Consider the following 18037-nt stretch of genomic DNA (forward strand, 5'->3'; position numbering starts at 1 on the left):
AGGGGCTTTACACTGTTACCCGCCCCTCGGTGTACATTTGCTGGAAAGACTTTACACAGTGGTCTTTCCCCATTGCGCCTTGGCGGCAGCTGCCCCAAGCTTGAGTGCGTCCCTCATCACGTAGTCCTGGACCTTGGAATGTGCCAGTCTGCAACACTCGGTCGAGGACAATTCTTTGCACTGGAAGATCAGCAAGTTTCGGGCAGACCAAAGAGCGTCTTTTACCGAGTTGATGACCTTCCAGCAGCAGTTGATATTTGTCTCGGTGTGTGTCCCTGGAAACAGTCCGTAGAGCACAGAGTCCTGTGTCACAGATCTGTTTGGGATAAACCTTGACAAATACCACTGCATCTCTCTCCAGACCTTCTTTGCAAAGGCACATTCCACAAGGAGGTGTGTGACCGTCTCATTTCCCCCACAGCCACTCCGAGGGCAGCGTGCATTGGTGCAGAGCCTTCGGGTGTGCATGAAGAATCTGACAGGGAGGGCCCTTCTCACCACCAGCCAAGCTAGGTCTTGGTGCTTGTTTGAAAGTTCTGGTGATGAGGCGTTCTGCCAGATGACTCTGGCAGTCTGCTCAGGGAACCATCCAACGTCCTCCACGGTCTCCTTTTCCCTGAGGGCCTCGAGGACATTACGTGCTGACCACTGCTTCATTGCCTTGTGGTCAAAGGTGTTTTCCTTCAAAAACTTTTCCACAAAGGACAGGTGGTACGGTACGGTCCAACTACTTGGAGCGTTCCGCGGCAATGAGGCCAGGCCCATCCTTCGCAACACCGGGGACAGGTAGAACCTCAGTATGTAGTGACCCTTGGTGTTTGCATACTGGGGGTCCACGCACAGCTTGATGCAGCTGGACACAAAGGTGGCCAACAGGATGAGGGAGGCGTTGGGTACGTTCCGCCCTCCCTTCTCCAGAGGTTTGTACATGGTGTCCCTTCGGACACGGTCCATCTTGGATCGCCAGATAAATTTGAAGATGGCCCGGGTGACTGCTGTGGCGTAGGGTCGGGTTATGGGCCAGACCTGCGCCACGTACAGTAGCACCGAGAGTACCTCACACCTGATGACCAGGGTTTTGCCCGCAATGGAGAGGGAGCGTTGCTCCCACCAGCCCAGTTTCTGTCTTACCTTTCCTATGCGCTCCTCCCAGTTTTTGGTGCACGCCCCAGCAGCTCCGAACCATATCCCCAGCACCTTCAGGTAATCTGACCTGACAGTGAAGGGGACAAAGGACCGGTCGGCCCAGTTCCCAAAGAACATGGCCTCGCTCTTGCCCCGGTTTACCTTGGCTCCAGAGGCCAGTTCAAACTGGTCGCAGGTGGTTAAGAGCCTGCGTACAGACGCAGGATCCGAGCAGAAGACGGCAACGTCGTCCATGTACAGGGAGGCCTTGACTTGCATGCCTCCACTGCCTGGGATCGTCACTCCTCTTATACCCGGATCCCTCCTGATGGACTCGGCAAAAGGTTCTATGCAGCACACAAAAAGGGCAGAGGAGAGAGGGCAGCCCTGCCTGACTCCAGATCTGATCTGGAACTTTTCTGATTCCCACCCATTGATTGAGACTGCGCTATAGATGTTTGTGTAGAGCAGTTTGATCCAATTGCGAATTCCCTCCCCAAACCCCATTTTGGAGAGCACATCCATCATGTAAGTGTGTGATATTCTGTCAAAAGCCTTTTCCTGGTCAAGACTGATGAGGCAAGTGTCCACCCCCCTGTCCTGCACGTAGGCGATCGTATCCCTGAGTAGCGCGAGGCTATCAGAGATCTTCCTGCCAGGTACAGCACAGGTCTGGTCAGGGTGGATCACCGACTCCAGAGCAGACCTGACCCGATTGGCGATGACCTTTGCTAGAATTTTGTAGTCCACATTCAACAGTGAAATGGGTCGCCAATTTCGAATTTCTTCCCTTTCCCCCTTCTGCTTGTAGATTAGGGTGATGATGCCTTTCCTCATGGACTCTGACATGCTGCCTTCCAGAAGCATACTCTCGTACACTTCCAGCAGGTCTGGGCCCATCCAGTCCCACAGAGCCGAAAACAACTCAACCGGTAAGCCGTCGCTTCCGGGAGTTTTACTCGTCTCGAAGGACTTGGCGGCCTTTGTCAGCTCGTCCAGAGTTAGTGGTTTGTCCAGGTTTTCCAGCTCGCTGTCGCCTATGACCTCCGTGATAGTCGACAGGAAGGTCTGGGAAACAGTGCTATCTGTTGGCTTCAGGTCATACAGTCCGGCATAAAAGGATTGGCTGATCCTCAGGATATCAGACTGCGATGACTTTTCAGAGCCATCTTCTTCCTTCAGGCTGCTGATCACAGAGGTCTCTCTGTGCACCTTTTGGAAGAAGAAGCGTGAGCACTTTTCGTCCTGCTCCACGGAGCGGACTCTGGAACGGAAGATAACCTTGGAGGCCTCCGAGGTGTAGAGCGAGGCTTGCTGGCTCTTCACCTCTTGGAGATCCTCCTTGACATCCACCCCCATCGACTGCAGCTGGAGCAAATTTTGCATACTTTTCTGGAGCCTGGACATGACCCCTCGTCTCTCTCTCACCTTTTGAACGCCCTTGAGGATGAAAAACCTCTTGATATTCCCCTTGATTGCTTCCCACCAGAGATGTGGGGCCTCAAAGAGGGGTTTCACGGTTCTCCAACCTTTGTAATCCCTCCTGAGTTCCTCGATGTTCTCAGGGGTCAGCAGTTTTACATTTAGCTTCCATGTCCCCCTGCCTACCCCCTGGTCTTCCTGCAGGTGGCAGTCGGCCAGTAGGAGGCAGTGGTCAGAGAAGAACACCGGCGTTACGTCGGTGGACCTGACCGTGAAAGCTCGGGACACAAAAAAGAAGTCTATCCTGGAGCGGACGGACCCGTCTGGCCGTGACCATGTGTATCTACGCTGCGCGCCGTCTGCAGGGTTGCTGCAGACGTCGAGCAGCTTGGCGTCTTTTACCGTTTCCATCAGGAGTCTGGACGTAGCGTCTAGTTTGCTGTCGGCTTTGCTGGATCGTCCAGCCGCATCGATGATGCAGTTGAAGTCACCACCCAGGATGACCGGCTTGGAGGTGGCCAACAGCAGTGGGAGTTGCTGAAGGACTGCCAGCCGCTCATTTTTTACGGCCGGGGCGTACACATTAATAAGCCTGAGGGGGGTATTTTTGTATTTCACGTCTGCTACGAGGAGGCGCCCGCCCACCACCTCCTTAACGTCGGAGATGGTGAAGTTGCCTCCCCGCAGCAGAATACCCAGGCCGGAGGAGCGGCAGTCGTTTCCTCCTGACCAGATGGATGGCCCGTGGGACCACCAGCTCGACCAGCGCCTGTAGTTGCTGAGGTGCGGAATTCCGCACTCCTGCAGGAACAGTAGGTCAGCTTTTACATTTGCCAAATAGTTGAGTGTGGCTACACACCGCGAAGTATCTTTGATGCTTCGCACATTTATGGATGCAATTTTTAAACCCATTATGAAAAGATAGATTTACCAGTCTCAAGAGTCCAGAGTCTATACAGTTGGCTGTTCCAGCTGTTGAATGTTCCCCAGCATGCCGGTGGTGCTCGCAAACTTTAGCACAGTTGCAGGGCTGAGAAAACTGTTCTGGTCCGTACTGGCCCCGTGATTTTGATGCAGATGCATTGGGGGGGGTGGTGTAGCCCTGGGGTTCGTCGTGGCAGTCAGTAGGTGTTGGGGTTGCAGGCCGGTCTTCACCTGGGTTGTTGCTGCTCGTTGCTATCGGGGGTTGGTCTGTGACCTTGTTTTCTTCCCGGTCGGTGGTCTGGGGGGTCTGTGCCTTCCGTTCCACGTCGGTGCTTTGCCTCTTTATTTGAGGCCGATTCTTGTCCTGTTTTCCCTCATCGGATGAGGTGTCGGCACTAAGTGCGCCGGCTGAGAGGTGTCGCTTTTTGCCACTACCCCTCAGGGGGTTCTTCAGTTTGTTTTTTTGTTTCCGCTTTCGTTTGTCCCTGTTCACGGTTTGCCAGGGCTCTTTATTCTTTGCCCCATCCTCTTCCTCTTCCATTGAGTGTTCCTCATCAGATGGGACTGGGGTTGGGTTGTCAGGAGGTGCTGGGGCCTCCTCTTTTTGTTGGGGGCCCTTCTGTTGCTTTTCCTCATTCTGAACCGTGGTGTCTTTTTCGGTGGAGGGTGTATGCACCTCCTCTCTGGTCGCCTTTTTGACTCCGCTGCTGATGATCTGTGCATATGTCGCCCCGCGTTTCGGGCAGGCCCTGTAAAGATGGCCGGCCTCCCCACACAGGTTGCAGCACTTGTCTTCCTTGCAGTCCTTAGTCATGTGTCCCTCCTGCCTGCAGTTCTTGCAGAAGGTCACACTGCAGTTTGCGGCAACATGCCCCGTTTTGCCACATGCGTGGCATACTCGTGGCTGTCCCACGTAGTAGAGGTAGCCACGATTTACTCCAATAGCGAAATTGGAGGGGGGATGCAGGATGGCTCCGTTGCTGTCCGTTCTTAGGGTCACCTTGACCTGGTGCTCACTTGTCCAGATGCCGAAGGTGTCTTTCACTTGCACGCTGTCACTTTTCAGCTCAGCGTACCTGGCGGGGAACGTGAGCACATCAGACACAGGGACGTGGGGGTTGTACGTGTGCAGTGTAACAACCCGATTTCGCTGTGCCGGTAGCGTAAACAGAGGCTCCGCAGTCAGGATCGACAAGGGACTCTGGTTACCTTTTTCCTTGAAGACGTTCAAGAATTTGATGCACGCTGCGACGCTCTTGAAGGTGACATCAAAGAAACCATTCTTGGGGAAGTTTTGCAAGCAGAAGATCTCTGTTGCTTTAAACCCACAACACTCGAGCAGCACCCTCTTCACGAAGTGTTTCCGGTCCAAAGGTGACTCTCCCTCCGTTTTCTTTACTGTGACTCGGACAGTGTTTCGCACTCCCCAGCCTGGTGGTCGGGATGCAGCTGCATCCATAGCTCGTACGTTGGGTGTGAAACTGTATCGGCGTTAGGCCTAAACCCGAGGTTTAGGCCAGCATGTAGATCCACCAATAGCAGCCAAGCTCCAAACGTTTCCTCTTTGACGACTTCAATCCCTCCGAGTTCTCCAATCCACGATCGACATCGAAATCCTCAGCTTCTCTCAATCAAATGAGACTACACTTGATCTTAGCCAAAAGGCCGAGAAGCGATTGATGCAAGCTGCGAGACTGTTGAAAGTGATGTCAAAATGTGGATTGTTGGGGAAGTGTTGCATCAAAATATCCATTGTTGGGGAAGTGTTGCATCAAAATATCCATTGTTGGGGAAGTGTTGCATCAAAATATCCATTGTTGGGGAAGTGTTGCATCAAAATATCCATTGTTGGGGAAGCGTTGCATCAAAATATCCATTGTTGGGGAAGCGTTGCATCAAAATATCCATTGTTGGGGAAGCGTTGCATCAAAATATCCATTGTTGGGGAAGCATTGCATCAAAATATCCATTGTTGGGGAAGCGTTGCATCAAAATATCCATTGTTGGGGAAGCGTTGCATCAAAATATCCATTGTTGGGGAAGCGTTGCATCAAAATATCCATTGTTGGGGAAGCGTTGCATCAAAATATCCATTGTTGGGGAAGCGTTGCATCAAAATATCCATTGTTGGGGAAGTGTTGCAAGCAGAAGCATCTGTTGGTTGAAAGCCGCAGCACTGGGGCAGCACCGGCTTCAGGAAGAAATAGTGATGCACAGCAGGCGAGTGGTTGCAAAGTGTTGTAAGCAGATTGTCCATATTGGAGAATGAAGAGAAAAGGCATGAAGTAGAGAAGTGCATGTACATGCTTGAGCTGTTTTTTGACTTTGAAATTCCCCATAAAGGGGGTGTGTGCACCGTTCCCGGAGGTACTGCAATACCAGGTCGATGCGTGGAGTGGACGGAGCAAGCCCCTATTCCATCTCCCTGCTCCAAAAATCAATTTAATATATGGTCCCCAGATAAGGGACGTATCAGATATTAAACTGATAAGAACAGATTTTTTTTTTTTTTTTTTTTTTATTCAAAAAAATATACTTTATTCATAAAAATTTATCATGAGCATTACAGAAACATTTCAAATTGTCTTGACTGTACATTTCCGGCAGGGTTACATGTTGCCTTGACTTTCTTTCATTCAATTTTGATATTGTCATACACATATCACTCTTTACATTACAATTCCTTCTTAAATATTTACATTGTCATGTTTGTTTTATACATTGGAGTGTTGGTTGCCCAGACCGAGGGGCTTTACACTGTTACGCGCCCCTCGGTGTACATTTGCTGGAAAGACTTTACACAGTGGTCTTTCCCCATTGCGCCTTGGCGGCAGCTGCCCCAAGCTTGAGTGCGTCCCTCAGCACGTAGTCCTGGACCTTGGAATGTGCCAGTCTGCAACACTCGGTCGAGGACAATTCTTTGCACTGGAAGATCAGCAAGTTTCGGGCAGACCAAAGAGCGTCTTTTACCGAGTTGATGACCTTCCAGCAGCAGTTGATATTTGTCTCGGTGTGTGTCCCTGGAAACAGTCCGTAGAGCACAGAGTCCTGTGTCACAGATCTGTTTGGGATAAACCTTGACAAATACCACTGCATCTCTCTCCAGACCTTCTTTGCAAAGGCACATTCCACAAGGAGGTGTGTGACCGTCTCATTTCCCCCACAGCCACTCCGAGGGCAGCGTGCATTGGTGCAGAGCCTTCGGGTGTGCATGAAGAATCTGACAGGGAGGGCCCTTCTCACCACCAGCCAAGCTAGGTCTTGGTGCTTGTTTGAAAGTTCTGGTGATGAGGCGTTCTGCCAGATGACTCTGGCAGTCTGCTCAGGGAACCATCCAACGTCCTCCACGGTCTCTTTTTCCCTGAGGGCCTCGAGGACATTACGTGCTGACCACTGCTTCATTGCCTTGTGGTCAAAGGTGTTTTCTTTCAAAAACTTTTCCACAAAGGACAGGTGGTACGGTACGGTCCAACTACTTGGAGCGTTCCGCGGCAATGAGGCCAGGCCCATCCTTCGCAACACCGGGGACAGGTAGAACCTCAGTATGTAGTGACACTTGGTGTTTGCATACTGGGGGTCCACGCACAGCTTGATGCAGCTGGACACAAAGGTGGCCAACAGGATGAGGGAGGCGTTGGGTACGTTCCGCCCTCCCTTCTCCAGAGGTTTGTACATGGTGTCCCTTCGGACACGGTCCATCTTGGATCGCCAGATAAATTTGAAGATGGCCCGGGTGACTGCTGTGGCGTAGGGTCGGGTTATGGGCCAGACCTGCGCCACGTACAGTAGCACCGAGAGTACCTCACACCTGATGACCAGGGTTTTGCCCGCAATGGAGAGGGAGCGTTGCTCCCACCAGCCCAGTTTCTGTCTTACCTTTCCTATGCGCTCCTCCCAGTTTTTGGTGCACGCCCCAGCAGCTCCGAACCATATCCCCAGCACCTTCAGGTAATCGGACCTGACAGTGAAGGGGACAAAGGACCGGTCGGCCCAGTTCCCAAAGAACATGGCCTCGCTCTTGCCCCGGTTTACCTTGGCTCCAGAGGCCAGTTCAAACTGGTCGCAGGTGGTTAAGAGCCTGCGTACAGACGCAGGATCCGAGCAGAAGACGGCAACGTCGTCCATGTACAGGGAGGCCTTGACTTGCATGCCTCCACTGCCTGGGATCGTCACTCCTCTTATACCCGGATCCCTCCTGATGGACTCGGCAAAAGGTTCTATGCAGCACACAAAAAGGGCAGAGGAGAGAGGGCAGCCCTGCCTGACTCCAGATCTGATCTGGAACTTTTCTGATTCCCACCCATTGATTGAGACTGCGCTATAGATGTTTGTGTAGAGCAGTTTGATCCAATTGCGAATTCCCTCCCCAAACCCCATTTTGGAGAGCACATCCATCATGTAGGTGTGCGATATTCTGTCAAAAGCCTTCTCCTGGTCAAGGCTGATGAGGCAAGTGTCCACCCCCCTGTCCTGCACGTAGGCGATCGTATCCCTGAGTAGCGCGAGGCTATCAGAGATCTTCCTGCCGGGTACAGCACAGGTCTGGTCAGGGTGGATCACCGACTCCAGAGCAGACCTGACCCGATTGGCGATGACCTTTGCTAGAATTTTGTAGTCCACATTCAACAGTGAAATGGGTCGCCAATTTCGAATTTCTTCCCTTTCCCCCTTCTGTTTGTAGATGAGGTTGATGATGCCTTTCCTCATGGACTCTGACATGCTGCCCTCCAGAAGCATACTCTCGTACACTTCCAGCAGGTCTGGGCCCATCCAGTCCCACAGAGCCGAATACAACTCAACCGGTAAGCCGTCGCTTCCGGGAGTTTTACTCGTCTCGAAGGACTTGGCGGCCTTTGTCAGCTCGTCCAGAGTCAGTGGTTTGTCCAGGTTTTCCAGCTCGCTGTCGCCTATGACCTCCGTGATAGTCGACAGGAAGGTCTGGGAAACAGTGCTATCTGTTGGCTTCAGGTCATACAGTCCGGCATAAAAGGATTGGCTGATCCTCAGGATGTCAGACTGCGATGACTTTTCAGAGCCATCTTCTTCCTTCAGGCTGCTGATCACAGAGGTGTCTCTGTGCACCTTTTGGAAGAAGAAGCGTGAGCACTTTTCGTCCTGCTCCACGGAGCGGACTCTGGAGCGGAAGATAACCTTGGAGGCCTCCGAGGTGTAGAGCGAGGCTTGCTGGCTCTTCACCTCTTGGAGATCCTCCTTGACATCCACCCCCATCGACTGCAGCTGGAGCAAATTTTGCATACTTTTCTGGAGCCTGGACATGACCCCTCGTCTCTCTCTCACCTTTTGAACGCCCTTGAGGATGAAAAACCTCTTGATATTCCCCTTGATTGCTTCCCACCAGAGATGTGGGGCCTCAAAGAGGGGTTTCACGGTTCTCCAACCTTTGTAATCCCTCCTGAGTTCCTCGATGTTCTCAGGGGTCAGCAGTTTTACATTTAGCTTCCACGTCCCCCTGCCTACCCCCTGGTCTTCCTGCAGGTGGCAGTCGGCCAGTAGGAGGCAGTGGTCAGAGAAGAACACCGGCGTTACGTCGGTGGACCTGACCGTGAAAGCTCGGGACACAAAAAAGAAGTCTATCCTGGAGCGGACGGACCCGTCTGGCCGTGACCATGTGTATCTACGCTGCGCGCCGTCTGCAGGGTTGCTGCAGACGTCGAGCAGCTTGGCGTCTTTTACCGTTTCCATCAGGAGTCTGGACGTAGCGTCTAGTTTGCTGTCGGCTTTGCTGGATCGTCCAGCCGCATCGATGATGCAGTTGAAGTCACCACCCAGGATGACCGGCTTGGAGGTGGCCAACAGCAGTGGGAGTTGCTGAAGAACTGCCAGCCGCTCACTTTTTACGGCCGGGGCGTACACATTAATAAGTCTGAGAGGGGTGTTTTTGTATTTCACGTCTGCTACGAGGAGGCGCCCGCCCACCACCTCCTTAACGTCGGAGATGGTGAAGTTGCCTCCCCGCAGCAGAATACCCAGGCCGGAGGAGCGGCAGTCGTTTCCTCCTGACCAGATGGATGGCCCGTGGGACCACCAGCTCGACCAGCGCCTGTAGTTGCTGAGGTGCGGAATTCCGCACTCCTGCAGGAACAGTAGGTCAGCTTTTACATTTGCCAAATAGTTGAGTGTGGCTACACACCGCGAAGTATCTTTGATGCTTCGCACATTTATGGATGCAATTTTTAAACCCATTATAAAAAGATAGATTTACCAGTCTCAAGAGTCCAGAGTCTATACAGTTGGCTGTTCCAGCTGTTGAATGTTCCCCAGCATTCCGGTGGTGCTCGCAAACTTTAGCACAGTTGCAGGGCTGAGAAAACTGTTCTGGTCCGTACTGGCCCCGTGATTTTGATGCAGATGCATTGGGGGGGTGGTGTAGCCCTGGGGTTCGTTGTGGCAGTCAGTAGGTGTTGGGGTTGCAGGCCGGTCTTCACCTGGGTTGTTGCTGCTCGTTACTATCGGGGGTTGATCTGTGACCTTGTTTCCTTCCCGGTCGGTGGTCTGGGGGGTCTGTGCCTTCCGTTCCACGTTGGTGCTTTGCCTCTTTATTTGAGGCCGATTCTTGTCCTGTTTTCCCTCATCGGATGAGGTGTCGGCGCTAAGTGCGCCGGCTGAGAGGTGTCGCTTTTTGCCACTACCCCTCGGGGGGTTCTTCAGTTTGTTTTTTTGTTTCCGCTTTCGTTTGTCCCTGTTCACTGTTTCCCAGGGCTCTTTATTCTTTGTCCCATCCTCTTCCTCTTCCATTGAGTGTTCCTCATCAGATGGGGCTGGGGTTGGGTTGTCAGGAGGTGCTGGGGCCTCTTCTTTTTGTTGGGGGCCCTTTTGTTGCTTTTCCTCATTCTGAGCCGTGGTGTCTTTTTCGGTGGAGGGTGTATGCACCTCCTCTCTGGTCGCCTTTTTAACTCCGCTGCTGATGATTTCAGCGTATGTCGCCCCGCGTTTCGGGCAGGCCCTGTAAAGATGGCCGGCCTCCCCACACAGGTTGCAGCACTTGTCTTCTTTGCAGTCCTTAGTCATGTGTCCCTCCTGCCTGCAGTTCTTGCAGAAGGTCACACTGCAGTTTGCGGCAACATGCCCCGTTTTGCCACAGGTGTGGCATACTCGTGGCTGTCCCACGTAGTAGAGGTAACCACGATTTACTCCAATAGCGAAATTGGAGGGGGGATGCAGGATGGCTCCGTTGCTGTCCGTTCTTAGGGTCACCTTGACCTGGTGCTCACTTGTCCAGATGCCGAAGGTGTCTTTCACTTGCACGCTGTCACTTTTCAGCTCAGCGTACCTGGCGAGGAACGTGAGCACATCAGATACAGGGACGTGGGGGTTGTACGTGTGCAGTGTAACAACCCGATTTCGCTGTGCCGGTAGCGTAAACAGAGGTTCCGCAGTCAGGATCGACAAGGGACTCTGGTTACCTTTTTCCTTGAAGACGTTCAAGAATTTGATGCACGCTGCGACGCTCTTGAAGGTGACATCAAAGAAACCATTCTTGGGGAAGTTTTGCAAGCAGAAGATCTCTGTTGCTTTAAACCCACAGCACTCGAGCAGCACCTTCTTCACGAAGTGTTTCCGGTCCAAAGGTGACTCTCCATCCGTTTTCTTCACTGTGACTCGGACAGTGTTTCGCACGCCCCAGCCTGGTGGTCGGGATGCAGCTGCATCCATAGCTCGTACGTTGGGTGTGAAACTGTATCGGCGTTAGGCCTAAACCCGAGGTTTAGGCCAGCATGTAGATCCACCAATAGCAGCCAAGCTCCAAACGTTTCTTCTTTGGCGACTTCAATCCCTCCGAGTTCTCCAATCCACGATCGTCATCGAAATCCTCAGCTTCCCTCAATCAAATGAGACTACACTTGATCTTAGCCAAAAGGCCGAGAAGCGATTGATGCAAGCTGCGAGACTGTTGAAAGTGATGTCAAAATGTGGATTGTTGGGGAAGTGTTGCATCAAAATATCCATTGTTGGGGAAGTGTTGCATCAAAATATCCATTGTTGGGGAAGTGTTGCATCAAAATATCCATTGTTGGGGAAGTGTTGCATCAAAATATCCATTGTTGGGGAAGCGTTGCATCAAAATATCCATTGTTGGGGAAGCGTTGCATCAAAATATCCATTGTTGGGGAAGCGTTGCATCAAAATATCCATTGTTGGGGAAGCGTTGCATCAAAATATCCATTGTTGGGGAAGTGTTGCATCAAAATATCCATTGTTGGGGAAGCGTTGCATCAAAATATCCATTGTTGGGGAAGCGTTGCATCAAAATATCCATTGTTGGGGAAGTGTTGCAAGCAGAAGCATCTGTTGGTTGAAAGCCGCAGCACTGGGGCAGCACCGGCTTCAGGAAGAAATAGTGATGCACAGCAGGCGAGTGGTTGCAAAGTGTTGTAAGCAGATTGTCCATATTGGAGAATGAAGAGAAAAGGTATGAAGTAGAGAAGTGCATGTACATGCTTGAGCTGTTTTTTGACTTTGAAATTCCCCATAAAGGGGGTGTGTGCACCGTTCCCGGAGGTACTGCAATACCAGGTCGATGCGTGGAGTGGACGGAGCAAGCCCCTATTCCATCTCCCTGCTCCAAAAATCAATTTAATATATGGTCCCCAGATAAGGGACGTATCAGATATTAAACTGATAAGAACAGATACTACACTTGATCTTAGCCAAAAGGCCGAGAAGCGATGCCCAATACTCTTGAATTGGCGAAGTGCCGTATGCCTTCCTTCGTTTACAGCAGGCTGACAGCATTCAAAGACTTTTCGATGTAAGCATTGAAACTTTCACTCTTGTCATATTGCTCCTGGCCTTTCTCATTGGAACAGGAGATTCCTATTGACAGAACTTGCCTCTTTTCCCCCTTTTCAGTCAGACAGCATGACAGTTATGTAGATGAACAGTACGCCACCAATCGGATGGGAGCGGGTGACTCTCCCAATCAGATCGGAGAGGATGGTGCCTAACCTCGTACGTCACTGTTACAGGCTGCTGCTGCGGAACAAACTTTTGAAAACACTTGCACGTCTTGCCAGTGAGAATACAGCAGCAGCAACCAACTCGCCTGGTGCCACACGCCCCGTAGCCCTGCAAATGAAATGAAAATCGCTTATTGTCACGAGTAGGCTTTAATGAAGTTACTGTGAAAAGCCCCTAGTCGCCACATTCCGGCGCTTGTTCGGGGAGGCTGGTACGGGAATTGAACCGTGCTGCTGGCCTGCCTTGGTCTGCTTTAAAAGCCAGCGATTTAGCCCAGTGTGCTAAACCAGCCCCTTGTTTTCCCTTCAGATAATTATCCCATTGTCTTTAGAAAGGCAGGCTTGAACCTGCCCGCTGCACACTCAGGCAGTGCATTGCAGAGTCTAACCACTCGGGCTGGGCAACAAGATTTCTCATCGCGTCCAGAGGCCGTATCATGAAAGGAATTCTGCTAGCCTGCGAACGGCAGTCTTTGTTCAAAGCTGCTGCAGCAGACAAACTGACTGCTGGCTCAATTGTGTTAGGTCAGCTGGACTGTTTTTGTGATGCAAGGTGGCTTACACTCCAGAATCTTTGAGGTGCCTGCAAAAATATTTTCATTCGATTTTTAACATAATCGCGCAGATAGGTATAAATGGGTACGATATAATTGGGATTACGGAGACATGGCTGCAGGGTGACAAGGGTATTCGATATTTAGGTAGGACAGGCATAAAAGAAAAGGTGGTGGTGTGGCACTGCTGGTTAAAGAGGAAATTAACACAATAATGAGAAAGGATATTAGCTCTGACAATGTGCAGTCTGTATGGGTGGAGTTCAGAAATACCAAGGGGCAAAAAACATTAGAAGAGAAAATGCTGGAAAATCTCAGCAAGTCTGGCAGCATCTGCAGGGAGAGAAAAGAGTAAACGCCCCGCGTCCAAACAAAGAGCTTTGACAAAGGGTCACCTGGACCAGAAACGTCAGCTCCCCCTGCCCCTGAAGGCGTTTTAAGGAAAAAGGCAACCAGGGCCCCTGTCTATCCTGACTGCGGAGCCTCTGTTCACGCTACCGTCGCAGCGAAACCGGGTTGTTACACTGCACATGTACAACCCCCAAATCCCCGTGTCTGATGCGCTCACGTTCCTCGCCAGGTGCGTCGAGCTGAAAGGACTGAAGGACACCTTTGGCAAGGACATCTGGACAAGGACAAGTGAACACCAGGTCAAGGTGACCTTGAGAACGGAACCATCCTGCAACCCCCCTCCAGTTTCGCCATTGGAGGAAGCCGCAGCTACCTTTATTATGCGGGGCACCCACGAGTGTGTCGCACCGGTGCCAAAATGGGACATGCTGCTGCCAACTGCAGCGTCACCTTCTGCAAAAACTGCAGGCAGGAGGGACACATGACAAAGGACTACAACGTTGAGTCAGAATTCAGGAGGGAGATCGAGAACCTAGTGGAGTGGGGCAGCACAGTGGTTGGTGCGGTTGCTTCGCAGCTCCAACGTTAGGAGATAGGTACATACATTGTTCATTCTTATGTCACTGTCTTTTTTTTAAATTACTTTATCAGAGTTACAAAGCCAGAGCTCAGAGTGTGGACAGGGGGCAAACGCCTAATCCAGCTCCTTGCCTGCTCCAAAACAACAGTTCAAATTGAATCCAAATCATGGTCCCCACAAGAGGGACGTACCAGATCCAGGCATTACACCTGACCTCATGCTCATCTTAGAAGGAGCACTCCAGCTTTAGAATAATGGGTTATACTTTGAAGTATCTGTGCAATTCGGATACTTCAACCAGCTCTTTAATTAAAGTTTATCCAGGTGGCTTTATTTATGAGGAGAACAAAGTAGAACACCGATATAATGCAACACTTTATTAAATATAGTTAACCCATACATTACCCACTTTACTTACAAGAAACACCCAGGATTCGACTATCCTTCCCGTAAAGGTCATTTGGTAAGCTGCAGATCTGATCCTGGAGTCCCTCTGGTTCCACTTTGTAAAGGTGATTCTCGCTGGCTGTTTCTTGCTGGTTTCCTTCCTTCAAGTCTGGTCAAGGTCACCTCACACAAGCTTCCAGTCTTAGCTTCCAGTTTTTTCCTTCCCTGTCTGGCAAATGCCTATCTTTTTATCCTTGTTGCATTGTCAAACTGCCCTTGGCTTTCGGCCAATGGAGTCTCAGGAGGCAGGGTCTCAGTGCCCAATGTTCTAGTTGATGACCTGTTGACAGGGTACCTGAGCCTGCCTTGGGAGGAGTGACGATTGCTTGATGAGAACTGTGAACAATAGGTCAATGCATCTTAAGTAGGAACAACGATCGCTTGATGGATATCGTGAACTGTGGACAATAGACCAGTGAATCCCAAGTAGCAAGGATAATTACTTGATGGGTTATTCAAGAGCTGCTTCAGACAGACTTGAGTTTTGTACATTCGGATTCTGCCTTCTGCAGACTAGTTTTTAAACTGCTCAATTCTTTAATTTAAGATATCCAATTTAAAATCGGCCTTAAAACTCGGCCCTGATTATTACTACAACTTTTAGTATTGACACTATCCTTTCAAATACAAACGTTGAAAAAAAAATTGCGAAAGTTCCCAAAGTGTTTCAATGAATCTGCTGCTCCATTATGAATACTTTTGAACTTGCCTTCACACCAGATAGCCAATATCCTGCAAAAGGCATGACCAAAGGATTATGCTGGAGATAATGCCATACCATTTAGCTTTTGCATGTCTGCAACCTAAGTGGCCTTACTCTTAAATCACAATATGGGTTTTGCGCTGATAAAAGTAATCCGAAACACTTAACAGAACTAGAAAATCTGAGAGAGAATTTGGGAGAAATTAAATCCAAATTACATGTAACTTGTGAAATAGCATTCACGGCTGATGCCAAATACGTACTGCAGAAAGATTGCACCTATAGTTTCCATAAGACCATAAGACATAGGAGCGGAAGTAAGGCCATTCGGCCCATCGACTCCACTCCGCCATTCAATCATGGCTGATTTCAACTCCATTTACCCGCTCTCTCTCCATAGCCCTTAATTCCTCGAGAAATCAAGAATTTATCAACTTCTGTCTTAAAGACACTCAACGTCCCGGCCTCCACCGCCCTCTGTGGCAATGAATTCCACAGACCCACCACTCTCTGGCTGAAGAAATTTCTCCTCATCTCTGTTCTAAAGTGACTCCCTTTTATTCTAAGTCCCCGGGTCCTAGTCTCCCCTGCTAATGGAAACAACTTCCCTACGTCCACCCTATCTAAGCCATTCATTATCTTGTAAGTTTCTATTAGATCTCCCCTCAACCTCCTAAACTCCAATGAATATAATCCCAGGATCCTCAGACGTTCATCGTATGTTAGGCCTACCATTCCTGGGATCATCCGTGTGAATCTCCGCTGGACCCGCTCCAGTGCCAGTATGTCCTTCCTGAGGTGTGGGGCCCAAAATTGCTCACCGTATTCTAAATGGGGCCGAACTAATGCTTTATAAAGCTTCAGAAGTACATCCCTGCTTTTATATTCCAAGCCTCTTGAGATGAATGACAACATTGCATTTGCTTTCTTAATTACGGACTCAACCTGCAAGTTTACCTTTAGAGAATCCTGGACTAGGACTCCCAAGTCCCTTTGCACTTCAGCATTATGAATTTTGTCACCGTTTAGAAAATAGTCCATGCCTCTATTCTTTTTTCCAAAGTGCAAGACCTCGCACTTGCCCACGTTGAATTTCATCAGCCATTTCTTGGACCACTCTCCTAAACTGTCTAAATCTTTCTGCAGCCTCCCCACCTCCTCCATACTACCTGCCCCTCCACCTATCTTTGTATCATCGGCAAACTTAGCCAGAATGCCCCCAGTCCTGTCATCTAGATCGTTAATATATAAAGAGAACAGCTGTGGCCCCAACACTGAACCCTGCGGGACACCACTCGTCACCGGTTGCCATTCCGAAAAAGAACCTTTTATCCCAACTCTCTGCCTTCTGCCTGACAGCCAATCGTCAATCCATGTTAGTACCTTGCCTCGAATACCATTTGCCCTTATTTTACTCAGCAGTCTCCCGGGAGGCACCTTATCAAAGGCCTTTTGGAAGTCAAGATAGATAACATCCATTGGCTCTCCTTGGTCTAACCTATTTGTTATCTCTTCAAAAGAACTCTAACAGGTTTGTCAGGCACGACCTCCCCTTACTAAATCCATGCTGACTTGTCCTAATCTGACCCTGCACTTCCAAGAATTTAGAAATCTCATCCTTAACAATGGATTCTAGAATCTTGCCAACAACCGAGGTTAGGCTAATTGGCCTATAATTTTCCATCTTTTTCCTTGTTCCCTTCTTGAACAGGGGGGTTACAACAGCGATTTTCCAATCCTCTGGGACTTTCCGGGACTCCAGTGACTTTTGAAAGATCATAACTAACGCCTCCACTATTTCTTCAGCTATCTCCTTTAGAACTCTAGGATGTAGTCCATCTGGGCCCAGAGATTTATCAATTTTTAGACCTCTTAGTTTCTCTAGCACTTTCTCCTTTGTGATGGCTACCCTATTCAACTCTGCCCCCTGACTCTCCGGAATTGGTGGGATATTACTCATGTCTTCTACTGTGAAGACTGACGCAAAGTACTTATTTAGTTTCTCAGCTACTTCCTTGTCTCCCATCGCAAAATTACCAGCGTCATTTTGGAGCGGCCCAATGTCAACTTTTGCCTCCCGTTTGTTTTTAATGTATTTAAAGAAACTTTTACTATCATTCCTAATGTTACTGGCTAGCCTACCTTCATATTTGATCCTCTCTTTCCTTATTTCTCTCTTTGTTATCCTCAGTTTGTTTTTGTAGCCTTCCCAATCTTCTGACTTCCCACTACTCTTTGCCACATTATAGGCTTTCTCTTTTGCTTTGATGCATTCCCTAACTTCCTTTGTCAGCCATGGCTGCCTAATCCCCCCTCTGATAACCTTTCTTTTCTTTGGGATGAACCTCTGCACTGTGTCCTCAATTACTCCCAGAAACTCCTGCCATTGCTGTTCTACTGTCTTTCCCACTAGGCTCTGCTCCCAGTCGATTTTCGTCAGTTCCTCCCTCATGCCCCTGTAGTTACCTTTATTTAACTGTAACACCTTTACATCTGATTCTACCTTCTTTCTTTCAAATTGGAGATTGAATTCTACCATATTATGATCACTGCCTCCCAAGTGCTCCCTTACTTTAAGATCTTTAATCAAGTCTGGCTAATTACATAACACTAAGTCCAGAATGGCCTGTTCCCTCGTGGGCTCCATCACAAGCTGTTCCAAAAAGCCCTCCTGTAAACATTCAATGAATTCCCTTTCCTTGGGTCCACTGGCAGCATTATTTACCCAGTCCACCTGCATATTGAAGTCCCCCATGATCACTGTGACCTTGCCTTTCTGACATGCACTTTCTATTTCGTGGTGCATTTTGTGCCCCCGGTCCTGACCACTGTTAGGAGGCCTGTACATAACTCCCATTATGTTTTTTTTGCCTTTGTGGTTCCTCAACTCTACCCACACAGACTCCACATCATCTGACCCTATGTCATTTAGTGCTATTGATGTAATTTCATT

The 18037-nt window shown here is 49.7% G+C and overlaps 1 protein-coding gene and 2 non-coding genes across 3 annotated transcripts in view; 1 reads left to right on the forward strand and 2 right to left on the reverse strand.

Moving 5' to 3' along the window:
• Nucleotides 1-18037, forward strand: part of LOC140424756 (nuclease EXOG, mitochondrial-like) — a 387484-nt gene that overhangs the window by 211557 nt on the left and 157890 nt on the right. The window lies entirely within an intron of this gene.
• Nucleotides 5817-6005, reverse strand: LOC140425943 (U2 spliceosomal RNA). Its single transcript, XR_011948090.1, has one exon. It is a non-coding gene; the product is annotated as a U2 spliceosomal RNA (small nuclear RNA).
• On the reverse strand, nt 11970-12160 carry LOC140425926 (U2 spliceosomal RNA). Its single transcript, XR_011948079.1, has one exon. It is a non-coding gene; the product is annotated as a U2 spliceosomal RNA (small nuclear RNA).

The sequence above is a fragment of the Scyliorhinus torazame genome, chromosome 6, assembly GCF_047496885.1.
Source record: "Scyliorhinus torazame isolate Kashiwa2021f chromosome 6, sScyTor2.1, whole genome shotgun sequence".
Classification (NCBI taxonomy): domain Eukaryota; kingdom Metazoa; phylum Chordata; class Chondrichthyes; order Carcharhiniformes; family Scyliorhinidae; genus Scyliorhinus; species Scyliorhinus torazame.